Genomic DNA, 16,387 nt, shown 5'->3' with positions numbered 1-16,387 from the left:
ATCTTTAACTGGTTTCCTACAAATCAGCATCTCCCAAACAGATTTAATGAGTTAACCAAAAAAGCCTTTGAACAAAACTTTAATTAACTCTGTTCCAAAACAAGCAACCATCTTGGCTCGGCGCTCTGGGTAAAACTCCAACGTATTTACAATTTTAATCAGTTCAGTGCAGTCCTCCCTATTTCCAACTTAAGCACTGCTATTTGTGTTTGACCCTAAACCACACTAAAACTGAAACAGCCAGCACGCAGCTGCTCCATCTTCAACTAATTTCCACAACCAGATGAACAAAGCAGCATGCCAGACGAAGAAGGGTTGGGAGTGGTACCCTCAGAAACAATTTAGTGATTTTTTGTGCCTGCTTGAGCGTGCTAGTGAATACATTAAGTTACGTTTGCGCAAATATTTTTACCAGTGAAAATGCATCTTACCTGCACGATTTTTCAGCTCATATTCAAAACTGATACCAAAAACAAATGAGTAAAGAAGAAAAATGAGGTTCTACATATATGAACATCATTTAAAGTGAATGAAAAGATTTGCACCAATCCCATCTGTTATCACACATTCAAAAAGCATAAACACTATCTGATGCAAGAAGTGAAGATCCAGGTACTAACATGAAACATGAGAACATGATGTTCTTACATCCCAAAGCCCACCTAATGACCAGAACACCCAAAACTGTGTACAAATCAACGCCATTCTGATCAAGCGTTGGAAAATCTGACCTGAAACACGACTATGGATCCCAACAGCCAATATCTCCTATGGCTAAAGCAGGCATTTGAGCACAGAAAGCAGATTCATTTGTACCACTAAAAGCTCATTCCACACACATCCAAGGTAAAAGTGCTATTCACTAACAAGAAGCACTTTATTAAAAAGACTTATTGACAAACCCTTTCCTCCAGAAGCCAGCAGCTCTCAGCAGTTCAGCAGATACACAGCTCTAATGGAGTTGCAGTAGTTCCTTAGCAAAACATCCATTTAGAAAAGGCTTCAGCACAGTGAAGCAGAACACTTTTCTTTACCAGTGAACTACAGGACAGACACTGCTCACGAGCCAGCTCCACCCAGTCCCGCTTGGACATCTAAAGAAACAGCGTTTAGCTTACAAAGCTGCAAAGGCTGGACTAACTAACATAAATTATCTTTTCCGTGCTGTAATTCTATGAAATGGTTCACACCTCTTTCCCAAAGAAAATCTCCACATCTGTTATTAGATCTCACCCTACTTAATGCCCACTGCTGACAACCATCAAGAAAGAAAAAAAGCAATGTTCTGTAGAATTTCTTTATGCTGCATGGGTCTGAAGAAAAATCAAAGGACTTTCTGTTTTGAGAATCCTTCTCCTGCTAATTGTTTTTAATGTCAGTATTCCCAAAAACCAGAACTGAGCTCAATGGCTTGCAGCTCTACCAACAGTTTCTTATTCTGTCTTGCAGGTATCCATCTATTTAAGGAAAAAAAATACAGCTTTAATAAGGAATCCCCCTCCAGGGCTAGAAATACCATAGGTCAGTCTTCAATGTGAAAGTCAGCAACAAGCTCAGCCCAGCTCTCTTGAGCGCTGACAGGGAGCTGTACCAGCCCAGTTTCTCAGAGGGCTTACAGGCATCGTGCTTCCAGAAATAATTGGTACAATCAGAACAACGCTACTAAATGTTACAGTGCAAGTCCCCATAAGGTCACCTGTCTACATTACATTGAACAGGAGTGTACTACAACTGGTATGCACAACAGGTCTTTGTCTGCTGAACACTGGAATTTTTTGCTAGCTTTCCTAGGCCATACACTGGTTTCATTAGTTTCACAGTTTGAAATGTCAAGACTGATATAAGTTTGGAAGGGAGAACACCGTAACAATCCCCCCAAAACACTGATTGCAAATAAAAAGAAGGAACTGCCACGCAAATATGTGCATTTCACATTATGCTGGTTACCACTGAACAAGAAAAACTGGTTTGCCCACACGGACAAAAGAAAGCAAGACATGCCCAAGAAAAGCTTCCCTTACCCTGCTTTACTGAAGTGAACAAAACACTCAGTCCATTCCTTATGAAAATCCAATGACTTCAAGTTCACTATAACTTCTCTAAGCATGTAAAAGGCAGAAAATGAGAACAGTGGTTAGTCAGTATAGACTATGACAATGGGTTAGACAGAAAAGCCTTAATGTTAAGTGTATCATTAAACATGTGAACTTAATGCAGCTAAAAGGGTTATGTGATAGCCGAGTATTTGAAACCCTTTGGTTACACCAATAGCTTTGGCAAGTAGCATGAGCCAGCACGAAGCAATGCTTCCCCACTAGGGCTGAACCGCACTTAAGCATCTCTGAACTTCCAAGTCAATCTCAGAGAACATTTACCAACTCCGACACTCCCTTTTTTATTTTTAAATACCTGCCATCACTTCAAAATCTATGTCTGAAGGCTGCCAGATGCCTTCTATTATCAACTGACTAGCTGTTTTGTGTTTCAGAAGTTTATTAACTAGGCATAATAGCTACAACTATAAAGACAATCATGGACAAGAATTTCCAATGACTAAAAGAACAGTGATAACCAGAAACTTGCTCCATGGGGATGCATGTAATCTTTCTCCCCTCCTTCTTTCCTAAGGAGTATCTAGTTTGCTCATTTTGAAAGTAACTGCTTGTGATTCAGGGCTGCTGTGCACACAGGTCCAAGAACTGCAAGACATGTTACACAACAGTTTTCTGCCCTGTAAGACCACAGACACAAAACCTGACAAACAGCAACACACATAAGGGAACAAGAACACCTCCCCTTGTCTCAGAGTGGATGCTTTCTGTTTTCTTCTAATGAGGATTAGACCCACTTTCTATTGTTAGTAGTACATAAAATTTCCAGAGAATAAGAAAAGTATTATTACTGATAGTATCCCATCTTTAAACTATTCGGCAATGAAAATTCAGCTGATTTATTTTGATTGTGGGGGTTTATGTTTTCCACCTCCATTTCTCAGTTCTCACCCCAGAGATGCAACTTCTTGTTGCCTTGTGTTAAATTCCATAGAGAAACGCCTTTAAAAACAAATTCATTCTTGTTTTATCAAAACACTTGCTTAAATACTAGTCCTAAACCACTTTAATATCTATTTAAAGGAGAATGTCTCTTTCCACATACCTTTCAAAAAATAAAAAGCAGCCTAAGATGAATCAAGCTTTTAAATTACTCTGTATGTTTACATACAAACAGAGTGAGAGGGGAAGAGCTACTATCTTGTTTTAGAAACAACCACACAAAATTCCAAAGCTGTTCACACAAGACCTCTTGTGTCTGCAGCACACACATCATCCTCCTTCCTCATTACCGGGGTTCTGAATACAGCAGCACTAACAAGAACCATCCAAAGTACCAGCTCATGGCACACAACCATTTTTATTTTCAAGTGTGATGGTACCACAGCTATAGGTTTGACATAGACAATGTACATTAACAACTATTGACTCCGCTGTTCTTCCACAAAAGCCTCATGCAACAGACTAAGATCTTTTATTAATAACATAGACTAAGTTCCTATTTGCTAAAAACCAAAGTGGTTTGCATCACTATCACATACCTGTATTAATACAAGTGGTTTATGTACACATCCCTATAGCTTTTTTTAAGCATTATATATATATATATATATATATAAAATACATGCACACACACATATATATATATGTAAAGTTAACATAACCTTCCCTATCACCCTCTCTGGGTGTACACACAACCCACGCAGCACAATCAACTGGCACAGCAAATGTTTCTCAGCTCTGCTGGGTAATGGTTACAAAGGTCTGGGCAGTTCACTTCCTACAGGCAGATCCCACAACTCAACTATATTTGTTCCCATCTAAATACAAAAACAGAGCTCTCGAATTCCGCCTATTTCTGTAGTCTGAATTTATGGTAACAATTCAGCTTTACGTCAAACCCAAACTCAAGTTACAGTTTCAGAGGTCGGCATGAGTACAGCATTTCTGTCTCCGAAAAGCAGATGGAGAGAGACAAAAGCTCCCGAGTGGGAGGAAGCTACAGAGAAAGAGAGGAATGTACCAGCTTGCCAAAAATGTGCCACAGCCTCTACAATACAATGTTAATAACTCCGGCTAATGCAAATGCAATAAAGGTCAGCACTTGATATCCAGAGTCAATCCCTTTTCCTATTCTGAGACAAAAAGCACTATAGATCAGGGTTTTTTTGTAGCATGAGTCACTTTATATCCCTTTAAACCGAAGGGTGCCATCTGAGGTTTCTAACAACATTTTTCATAAACTGCTTTCAGATGTATGGAATGGAATATTCTTTAAAAGATTCTGGTTTGCTGTTTCTGGCTTCCTTTCCAAAACTTTGGACAGCACTTTGCACTAAATAGCAGTTAGGTGCAATAGGTTTTTCAGCTTCCCTGGAAAAAATGAGCATGTTTAAACATTCCAATGCAGTACTAAATTCCATCTTCCTAGGAACTACTTAAAGGGAAGTTAATCTAAACAACTTAAAATAGGCTAACTTGAAACACAACCTATGCATTATTTCAAATAAATACACACCAGTTCACGCTTGGTAGAGAGGAAAGAGCAAGTCCCGACTCGCGCAATTCAGTCAGATCCACAGCACAGAAATACTTCATTGTATATCCTGCCTTCTCTCCTGTCCATCCTACTGCATTCAGAACATACAACATTTTTAAAAGGAGCACACCATGGATTTTCACGTTTGCTTCACATTTTGGAAGCTCTTGCAACAGCCACAGAAGCCAATCAGAAAATTAAAGGAATTACTCCAGAGCTTATTTATTAACGTCTCTCACATTACTATTTGAAAATGAAGCACATCATACAGTAAGCAATTCTTTCTTTTCTTTGTACTCAGAAGTCCCCTGACTGCCATAATACAAATATTGAACAAATAAATAATGAAGCACAGTCTCACTATTTCTGTCACAAGCATCGCCATAATCACAAGTTTCACAAAGGTGGCTACCACTCATATGTAGCTGCATCATCTGAAATTACAGAGGGTTATATGTCTACTTGTGTGCCCGTAGGTAATTAGATTAGAAGGTAAACAGGAGCCCACTAGGGAAAGAGAAAGAAGGTACTTCTATTTGTGTGCAGCCCAGATTAGCTTTAGGCTTAACATTGCTTCTACAGTACCTATGCCTGGGACCAAGCAATTATAGGCAAAATCTGCAAATATTAGAAACTGTGAAGCTCAGAGGTGATCAAAGTCTAGTTAGGGCAACAGGGTCCTCCTAACAGTGATTTGACTTCAATATGGCAAACCAAAAGTAAGATCACATATACACGGGATGGAACATCAATGTCTACTTCCATACTGGGACTACCCTGGCTACTAGCTGTGCCAAGAAGAGAGCTGAGCACAGGATGCTGCAAAAGTCAGAAGGGTTGTGTGACTGAAGAAGGGGCAGAGCTACCAGCAGCGCACTCACCCTCACTGAAGCATTGCCCAGAGTTCCAGTGTCCACTTTTAAAACAAGCTTTGTAACATCACAATGCCTTCCTGCCCAACCTCCCCCCTCGACATAAAGACACAGAGTTCTTACACTCAGGACAATCAACTTCTGAAATACATTTAAAAATTAAGCAACAACTTGCTCAATCTAAATCACAAAGACTTCAAACTTCTTTTCATCTTTTGCTTTTTTCCTTCTAGATCAAGTAGCTGTTATTTGATACTAGACTAAGATTTGCATCCTCCTCGCCACTGGAATAATTTGCCAGGGCACACAAGGAAAAATCCAACTTCTGAAGTTTAGAAAAAAAATAAGGAAAACTCAATTAACAGCATAAGGTATAGTTCAAACATAACGTGGCTTTATTGCTTTAGGTCAGCTTTGTGTAAGCTTTCGTCACAGTCACTAAAAGAAACCACAGTATCTAATGTCTAATTACAATGTCCTAATAAAGGGTACACCATTAGACTTAGCTGGCTTAGTTTGAAATGTTGCCAAAAGGAAAAAAAAAAACACACACAAAAAAAAAAACAACAAAGAAAACTGATGCTCAATGCAGGCATTATCTAAACACTGAGCAGGTAAATGCAGAAGCAGGAAAAGATGTCTGCACCCCAGAGATCAGACTGGCTGCATTTCAGAGCTGCCACCCTTCTCCTTCCTAGTGGGGTTGGGGGGCAGACCCAGCCTGAGACAACACACGTAAGTGCCCAAAGCCTCTTTGCCAAATCAGGTCACCATTCAGTGGAGTAAGCCCTTTATAAGCTAAACACCTCGTTTAACTTCTTTCTAAACAACTCTCAAGCAGTCATCCTCGAGATGAACTCTCAGTCCTATGACTGGCCAGGCTCCTTAAGGACATCTACCCAAACACATGAACCTTCCAGATAAAGCACACTTACCTTACAAGTGTCACAGTCCTTATTCCAGGCAATGAGACAACCCCAAACCTTACCATCCTGATACATTTCACAGAGGCCAGCAGGTGAGGTGTGCTTCATGCAGACAAAGGGCACCTGCACTCCAGCCTCGATCACAAACATCTGAGACTACAAGGGAGGCACCAGCTGCATTTAATTTTAACAAATCAGTATTCCAGGTTCCACAAATCTTTTACTTAAACAGTTTTACCTGGGACTCAAACTCTGGACTAGGAAACACTTCACTGAAAGTCTCAGGATTTGCCTTTGCTGATTTTTTAATTTTTTTTTTTATTAAAAAAAGCCTTTGAGTATACTGGAAGCAGATTAATTTGAGATGTGCTAAAGTATATATTTCACACCAGATAGTTTTATAGAGCAATGGGAATGAATGCTATGCTCCACTGTTAAGATGATATTATTCCTTTCTAACTCTGTCTATCGGGATGAAAATGAGACACCACAATGCAAAGTTTGTTTTGCTTTCTCCAAACATAGAAGAGAAAAGGAGTTACAGCAGCTGCAGTACTTAAGAGTGGATAACTCAGTCAACTCAGGACCCACTTTTACACAGCCCACTGTTTGCAGACTGAATCAATACAAAGAGACAGACTCCCATTACCTAGGACAAAGGCAGGCTGAGCCACAGCAGCATTATCCCTTGCAACAAAGCCTGTGTCCACCCAAGCAGAGTCAGCTCGGAGCCACTGCCCTTAACACCAGGGAGCGTCAGAACCAGAACCTCCTCAACCAACCTTCCTCCTGCATCAGGCCCAACATAGCCCAGTGCTCAACAGAGACGCAGAGTTAACCAGGGCCCAGTGCTTGTGCCCCCTCTTGCTTCCCCCACTTTCTGCAAAAAGACCAGCAAAAAGACAGTGCGTGCAGCTCACAAAAAGCAGCATCGCTGTGACGCACCCAGAGCCGCACAGCAGAGCAGTACCATGGTGCACACACCTGCTCTGTGCAGAACCAGCTCTGGGTGGAAACTAATTCCTCATGGAGCTTGAGAGCAGCTGTGCTGCCTCCTCAGCCCAGCTGGGACCTGCAAGCATCACTGGTTTGGAGGCACGGTAATAAGCACCAGCTAATAGACCTGGCAGGGTGTGAGCTGACTTTGCTGCTATACACCTATTGCTCAGCTACCCAGAGAAAATCCCCAAAGAAAAGTACTGACTATATTTAGGCATTACAAAGGGTCAGAAGAAAACACTGCACAGAACAATAAAGAGAGAAAATGAATAAATACCCTTTTTCACTTCACTGGTGAAATACACCCAAGCTACCCTAAAATAGCGTATTTGTGAAGAACACGCTGCCTCCACAACCATTTACTCTAACAGCAAGGAGACCCTCCTTTGCAAGTCTACAGGACTTCTAGACTCAAATTTTACTGGTAAACCCACCTTGTGAACACTGCTTCTACCAGAAGTGCTAGATGCAAAGACAGCAAATACCAAACTGTTTCAGTATCCACATATTACCCAATTACCAGACATAGCTATTCTTTCCACTATTGCTAGTATTTTTGTTTCATTTCAAGTTCTCTTTTGTCGCTAAAAGCTGTACAAGGAATAATAGAGATGTTGATTACAAAGCACACCTAGAGAAACAGACTTTGTGTTTGTTTGCTAGTACTATTTAGACAAATTCTAATCTCTACAATCATCTTACTCAAAGAAGAAAGCCCTTTTCCTGAAAGCTCTTGATGTCACTTACTGGTAGACTAGCTCTCAAGGCTGCTAATAAATACGTTCTCTTGAGAGCACCAGCTTGCATTCATTCTCTCAGTCAGAATTGAACGATAATCACCACACACCTTTTAAGCGCTTTAGATTGGCACTTGTGGTTAACACTACCACAGTCCCAGAAGAGCTGAGACTCAGGAGAGAAACTGGAAATGGCCAATTTTCCATCTCTGCCACTGCCAGCTGACCCAAGGTTCTCCTAGCAACTGCACGGAAACTGCCTTTGGAGGAAGGGCAGCTGTACACAAGGCTTCGCAATTTAAGTTCTGTGTGTTGAAAAGCACTACCCATTTTCAGTCATTGTTAACCAGCTCTCCCAGTATCTAACAATCACACTGTCTGGTTCATCTCCACTCTCAGCAAAGCAGCAGTAACAGAGGATTTCTGGGTGTTAAAGTCTATGTATTTTGAAACAAATTCTAATTGTTAGATTAACTGGGATTGTTGATAAATTTACAAGTCTAAGAAGCTTCTGTCAATGTGACAGAACTAACTGCAAAATGAAGTTACAGACTTGACTTACCCTAACTATGAGATCCTTCCCTTGCTTCTGTATCCAGAACTGATTTCAAAAGCATCAAGGTAGATCTTATGACTCCAGATTCCATAAAGAAAAAGCCACATAAGCTATGCACGTTACTTCTATTTAAACAGATAGTCCTTGCTGCCTACTTGTAACATTTAATTACTTAATTTCTTGTACCATTTTCCTCCTTGAAGTGTCTTTCAGACACACCTTTCACCTTGAAGAAAGAATGTGCTTTTTAACACCTGAAAATTAAGAAAGATCAAACTTAAAGTAAGGTCATGGGAGGAAGAAAAAGGTTGTCTTACACAGGCCTGCTCCGGGATCATTGCTTAAGTAAGCTCAGGCCCTAAAAGCCACAAGGTTAAACATACCCTGAACAGCAGTGTGTTTCAAGTAGCACACTCCTTTACTCCTACTGCTGATACTTCTTCAGTGCAGGCATCATTTCTGTGCTAAAAATAATAATAAACCCCTTAAACAAAAACCAACTTGCACTGAGACAGTGCAGTCCTCTGGTGCTTTTGCAAGAAGATCTTCACCTGCACAATCTAATCTGAGCCACTCACAGTCTCTGGGTTACCACCAATCATCCTGAAACCAGCACCTGAGCTTCAACCTACAGCAGCAGCAAACCCTTCTGGAAGCACCTGTGGGATGAGAATTAGAAGCTATTTCCAGGTAGAAGCTTTCTCTTAAGATTTATTTGTTTTTAGCAAGCTTTCCCAATGGGAAAACAAGGACAAAATGTTGTTTCATCTACTCAGTATTAAAGCCTGGCTTTCCAGGATAAGAACTTCCCTTTCAAGTTTTCAGAAGTTCCTAACTCTTAAGCTTTCCCGTTTGAAGAGTAATGGAAAATTGGGTTTGACAAGGAGAAAACGAATTTTATTAATGCTCATGTTTTATGAAACAAATAGAAAAAACACACCTTTCAAAGTCAACTTCAAGAAGGAAGGCTTCATCCAAACTATTTTAGAATCAATCAGAAATGGCCCTCCAAAAGCCTGCAGTGTTTCTGCTAATAAACATTCTCACTTTGAAGACTCTCAGCCTTTTTCCTAGTTTAATTTCTATTAGAAGCTTCACTTTGAAACAAACCTGATCACACTCCTAGCAAACAGCTTTGTTCTGAGAGAAGGAGCACCAAAACTAATTGTAAAGTTAGAATCTGAAGTAACTGCTACCAGAGCTAAACAAATCAGAAAAGTAGCTGGACTGAAAGCAGCTGACAGAAGGCAATTCATTCTCACTACAGTTTAAGAAAATTAGAGGAATTACATAAGTAACCATTGCAAGGGGGAAGATGTCACAGCAAATAACCTGGATTACCAATCACTTTCATTACCATTAAAACCTCCCTTGTATCAAAGAGTGCTCAAAGACATCCCGTTATTTTTCATCCTCCACAGGCGATCTGTGCAGTTATCCCATGGTCCACCTGCAGGACTATCTGAACAGCAATCCCACACCTCACTGCAGCAGCTCACCCCAGCACCTCTCAGGAGTGCCCCAGTGCCTGTGCTCAACCTATTCTGGGAAGATGAGGGCATCTAGGCACATTAAATAACAACAAAAGAAATAAGATCAGTTTCACAAAACAACTCAAGAGCTACTTGCCAAATTCAAAAAGAGCTTTGATCTTTGTTTCCAGCAAAATGGGGATGGGAAAACAGACTCTGCTTCGCTTGGGATTGATACAGCCCCTGATATAGACAAACTAATAAGCTATTAGAAAAACAGGTAGAGCTTTTGTGGTGACACCAGAACATCCACTTTTGAAGAAATCACTGTATAAATAACACTCATTACTTCTGGCACAAAGAAATATTTATCCAATACGTAGAATGTAGTGGATCTCCTTTACAGTTTGACTGCACAGAAAAACTGACAACTCAAGCTGAAAGTCAGAGAAGAGCCAATTTCCAGCTGTGCCACAGCAAATCAACCAGTCCCTTGGTGCCACGCACCAGGCCAAAGGGGCAGGGAGAAAAGTATATGCTCCCTTCTCAAAAAAATCGATCATTGCTACTGCAATGCAAGCTCCAATAACATCCTATCAGTAAGTTATGAGTACTAACAAATGTAGAGGCTTTTAAAGCACAGAGCAATGGCGGTGTTTAAATAGCAAGAGCACATGGACTTTGTAATGGCGTATATAGCTGTCATCTAATGGCACGCACAAGGAAACTGAACCTACAACAGTTATGCTGCAAGGTTTGGGCAAAAGCAGACTCATAATACAAACAAAGTGTATATTACCCAATTAATATTTTTCTACATCAGCCATCCTCGTAAAGCTAAACAAACCGAGAAACCACATATTTTCAGCTCTGCTGTTCGTTGTCTCTTTGGAAAGTCAGACTTGCACTCAGCAATGCTCAATCACCACTCTTTACAGAAAACGAGTGCCAACTAACAGCAGGAAAACTCCATGCAAATGTTAAGGATCAAGTGCTGAAGTACAGTTGAGTAAACACCGTAGCCATCTTCACCAGGAAAACAGTCAAAGCACACTAACATTCAGCTTCTGCTAAGTCACAGGTATAACGCAGGTTTACTTGGAAATAACTTTTAAAAGCAATGATTCAACTTGGCATTTGGCAGCACGGAGCATTACAGAAAGTTGGCAGGAGCAGACTGAAATTAAACACTTCCTCCTTCCCAAATAAGCGTTTCTGAGTCTATAATCATACTACATTGCTTTCGTGACTAAAATTCTTCATCTCTTCCACAAATACAAAGGTGTTTACCTCATAATAACTGGTCTATGCAATGTATTTTTAAACTGAATTGAGCTCAGCTGTACTTCAGGTCTCCTTGCTTAGCTTGGTTCAAGTTCATTTTGTCAGGAATTCTGTACACTGAGCAGAGCTGCCCTGGGGACTCAAGCCTGACAACACTCCCAGTCCCAGCGTGGTACCTGGCACTGCTACAGCCTTTTGCCAGGAAGGTAAGTAGGGCTCACCATGAAAAGGTACTGACTTGATGCCTTAGTAGCACAAAAAAAACACTGAGTTGCTTGAATATAACAGACAGACAAACTGAGCAGTTTCCCACTTTAAGAAGTAAAACACTGGATTTTACAGATTGAACCGAGCAGTTACTGCAAGTGGCTGCACCCACATGCACGGTATGTCAGGGTTTGAAGCACAGAAACACAAAACCCATCAGGTCTGATTCAATCTTTCTGAAAACGGGAGCTGTCTTAAAAAAAGAAGATGATTCAAACACTCGTACATATAAAGCGCTTGTTTCCACTTCAGCGTCTCAAAAATCAATGCTCATTGAGCTCGGCATTTTAAGAACCAGTTCCTGAAATAAATGAGGTTTCCCAGGCACGCAGACAAAAGGCTCTTCCACCTCCTTAGAAGCACAGGGAATGACAGGCAGCAATGAGGGGAGATGAAAACAGACATTAAGGACCTGCAAGCAATAACTTCCTTCCGCTCACGGCCTAGGTTTGCCACTGCTAGAGGTTTTGTGTAGCACAAGTTCTCTATGCTGCCTATTTCCATGCAAGCCCCAGACTTGCTGGCTTTAGCCATGGCTGAATGGCTGTGGCACCTGGTTGATGTCCTCAATGCTGGTAGCTGCCCACCACCACCCTCCTGACTTCCCTGTGACTAAAGAAGCCATGTTCAAAACCAAAAACCCATATGCCACGGAACAGAGTTATAACCATACATAAAAAAAGACCCCAAAAAAGCCCCTACCCAGTTCTCAAGGCAGTCCACAGGACCACCACCTCCCTCTCTTCCATCAGAAGGGTGCCCTGCTCAAAGGCCACATTCACCCCCTTCCTACCACTGAATTCTGTACTATTTTCTGCAATGAGGAACACCCTCAAAATGATGACATAAAACACTTCCTCCTCATGAAAAACTAAAATACAGACTGTTTCCATAGGCAATTCCTTCTTTGCTGCTTTGCACAACTTCCCTCCCAGAACACAACCAACCTTCTCACTCTCCTACCATCCCCAAAATCAGCAGCACGCCAACTCTGCTTAGGAATGAGACCCAGCTTTAACCACCAGCTGCAAGCAGCCTTCTGGATTCAGCTCACAGCACCAGTGCAAAAGATTCGCTCTTTCCCTGGTTCAGTTCCCTGATGGCTGAATGAATGGCTATGGTTTACTAAGGAGTCAAACACAAAAGATGCTGCAGGGGCACATGACCAGCAAAGAGATCTCCTGAAAATAATACGAGCTAACCAGGGCCACCCTTGGACATCAGCAGCAGCATAACTGCCAGGATGTTTTTGTTCACCTACCAAATTTGCTGGGGAAATACAATTCTGAGCTTAGAGCTCACATCCTGGGTGGTTCCTGTGAATGTCATACTTCTGCCTTGTGTACAGGCTCCCACCTCCTTCGCTGGTATTTTAGAAAGAACAACCAGTGAACCGCAGAAAGGTTATAAACTTCAAATGAAGTTTGCAACCCTAAATCTGAAGGATTATAAGTATCTTGCAGCTTAGCATGGCACCTAAACCACAGAAAGTAAGGTCTGGAGAACCATATTTTATTTGCTATGCTGAGCAGCAAATCTGCTTTTCAATGACATTCATGCACACATAACTCTCCATTATGTATGAAAACAAAAAAAACCAACACAAAGCATGACTCCCAGCTCTAAGTCTGGCACGCCAGGAGCCTAATAGATAATGTTAGAAGCATGTATGATTTTCTCCAAAATTGTTCACAACATTCACATTCTTCTTGAACATTCTTCACAAAAACTCAGTTCTGAATCAGAGCTACACCCTGCATTTGTTTAACTGATCAAACAAAATTATTCACTCTGCTGCTGTTCTGCCTCTCCTGCTGCTTAACTTGTATTTTACATATCAAGGTGTTCTACTAGTCACAGTTGAAGGTAAGTTCTGCTGCCTGCTTAAAGGCCATAAAGACTGATTACAAAATAAAGGAGAATTTCAAGCACATTAGAAGGAAATATTGTGACACCTTTCAGATAAACAGTAAATGATATTTTACTTCTGAGAAAGATGAGTCATAAGAAAATTTACACACACGTGAAGAGCTTCCTTAACTTTGTTCTGGACAAAACTGAGCATAAAGAACCATGTTACAATCTAATCAGCAACTGAACACATTTTGCAAGCATCTGACCTGAAATGATCCCAACCCCATCAGAGAATAACAACTGTAAGAAAGCAACATACACTGGTGTCACTCCTCTTGGTTAAGTCTTTTGTAAATGTTACTGGGTCTCATAAGGGTGGTGAGGGGACACGAGTTCTTATGTTTTAGAAAGAAATTGTATGGGGGGGGGGGGGGGAAAAGAATTGGGATTCAAATCCAGGAACACCTTTATCCTGTTTCCAAACTTACGACAGCAGATAATTAGATGTTTGACCATAGAACTACAAAATACCTAATTAAACAGAGTAACATCGTTTACTTTAGCACCTAAGCATGAATGAGATTAATGACAGTATACTCCATACCAGAATTACTAGAAGAACATTACATCTTTCAAAATTAAAAACAGAAGCAAACACAACCAAGGAGACTTTGTTGGACAACACTCCTTAGCAGCACCTGATAGTGACTATTACATGTTTGCAAAGGAAGAAAAGCCCTAACGCGCTACTCTGTGGGGGAAAAAACAAACATGCCAAAAAAAAAACTAACCACCATCCTTGCTACCTTCCTACATTAATACCTGTCTTCAGTCATTCTGGTGCACCTGTAAGGAGTGGAGATCTAAGACCAGGATTCAACAGACTGCTTCACTTACGTTTTAAAAAGCTACAAAGTGCTGAGCAGAGGAGCTGGTCACAGTTACATGAAAACAGCTGCCGGGAGAAACAATTCCCAGCTTACTTCATACTGGCACTATTCCTCACTTTCTGTAAACAGTATGACCCAAGAATTACGCCTGTAGCTTTAGGACAGTATTGCTGTAGGTCCTGCCAGACATACCTGCCTTGCAAACACTGAACCACAAGGTAAACCAAGGAACCCCAGTGCAAAAAGAATAGAAAAGAAAAAACACAACTGTAGTTTTGTGATATTCCAAAATGTAACCAAGTGTATCTGAAAACAAGCCCTGGAAGATGGAAGTAATGCCAATCAGAATTTCCAAGCACAGCAGCTGCAGCTATTTTACACCTAACACTTAGCAGCAGTCCTCAGGATGTGGGGGTGATATGACGTAAGGCTGGCAGATGCCAGTCCCTTCCCACTGAAGAAACTGGGACAGCAATTCACAGCAGATTGATCTAGTATCTCTTTGCACAGAACTAGACCGGATGTAATGCCCTCTCAGATAGATGAGTAAACAAATCATTAGTTATTTCACAAAGCTAAAAGGCACACAGTTGCAACTAATCAGTTTTTAATCCATACGATCGGTCTTACAGCAAACGACGTGCATTAGGAAAGCTGAAAGACCATCTTCAAAAGGAAAAGGGAAGCTTATGTAGAATTTACCCAAACCAAACACCAAAGCAGTAAACTGAGTAACAAGCAATCATTGATGTAAAAGCCACATTAAGGAGATTGGAATAAGCATGTCTGTACGCTTGCAGATATAACTGGAGCCAGAGACAATCACGTATATGTGAGAGAAAGAAAAAACAAAAGCAAGCCCATTGCCTAACTCCTGTAAGGAATGTGCTTTTTATTCACTGTCGGAAATATAAAGGTAGAAAGATCTCATGACCAGATTCTTCTTTCCCCATATAGTAACATTATCATTAGCAACGTGTAACTGTATCATCACAATCACCAATTATCTTATCACTCGGCTATATTCTGTCTACTCCAACCAGTTCCATTTCCCATGTGATCTAATGCTGGAAGTAAAAAAAAAAAAAGAGAGACATGCAATTACTGCTACTCACTCGTGGGCAGAGGGCTGTGCAACCTTTACTTGCAGAAATCCCTTCTTTCCCAAGATATTATACAAGTCAATGGATTGTGATACGCTGTAGTGGGAACCAAGAGTAAAACTATGAACAGAACCCTGCTAGTTCAGATAACATCTTGCTATTTACTAGTAATAGGTATGATAATGGTATAGTCATAGGTACTGCAGTTATTTTATGAGATGCATTCTCATCAATGAAACCTATGTCCTACGGCAAGACAACCAGTAGTCGGTTGCCCACAAGAATAGAGCTACAGAATACTCTCTACTGTAGAGGCATGCGGCCTTCATTACCTGTACCAGGTTATCAGTGGCCTCTCTCCTATGCAGGCATCACTCATGCATTTGGAAGAAACGCCAAGGGAAGAGCTCCTGAATGCACAGTCTTCACCTCGGGTGGACCCTGGTGAGGGTGAGGCAGGCAGGACCACTTCCAGAAGGAGCCAGCTCACAGTACGCACCGGATCCGTGTCACTTCCTTTTAGCAACAGCACAGCCCCTCCGTGCTGTCTCCCCCACCCACAGCTCCAGTACTAGTGCTTGTAGAAGTGGAAACAGGGAACTGATCCTGTTGAAAACAAACCTGGAAAGAAAGAAAAAAAGAAACCATTTTTTATTAAGCTGAGTTCCTACAAATTCTCATGTGCAAAGGAACAACCTTAATGTGGGCCCTTACTAATTATTTAGGGCCTTACCTGAAAAACAGAGTGAGAACTAACCACCAAAGCAAACAAGAAAAACGATGTGGAAAGCCAAGCAGGCCAAAGCAACAGACACATTCTGGCCAGGAATCAAGAAA

General features: G+C 41.1%; 1 protein-coding gene across 26 annotated transcripts in view; it reads right to left on the bottom strand.

Moving 5' to 3' along the window:
- Positions 1–16,387, bottom strand: part of NUMB (NUMB endocytic adaptor protein) — an 87,054-nt gene that overhangs the window by 62,433 nt on the left and 8,234 nt on the right. For 18 of the 26 annotated variants that reach the window (XM_085548929.1, XM_085548915.1, XM_085548918.1 and 15 more), the window contains exon 2: positions 15,883–16,171. The exons of 5 other annotated variants lie outside the window; for them this stretch is intronic. The gene's annotated coding sequence lies outside the window, so the exon portion shown is untranslated. Of the gene's footprint in view, positions 1–15,562; positions 15,647–15,882; positions 16,172–16,387 lie in introns of all 26 variants that reach the window. 3 more of the 26 variants (XM_015864604.3, XM_085548923.1, XM_085548927.1) reach the window with 1 other exon arrangement.

The sequence above is a fragment of the Coturnix japonica genome, chromosome 5, assembly GCF_054131305.1.
Source record: "Coturnix japonica strain WE chromosome 5, WE-NBRP24, whole genome shotgun sequence".
Lineage (NCBI taxonomy): Eukaryota > Metazoa > Chordata > Aves > Galliformes > Phasianidae > Coturnix > Coturnix japonica.
This window is presented reverse-complemented; position numbering and strand designations above follow the sequence as displayed.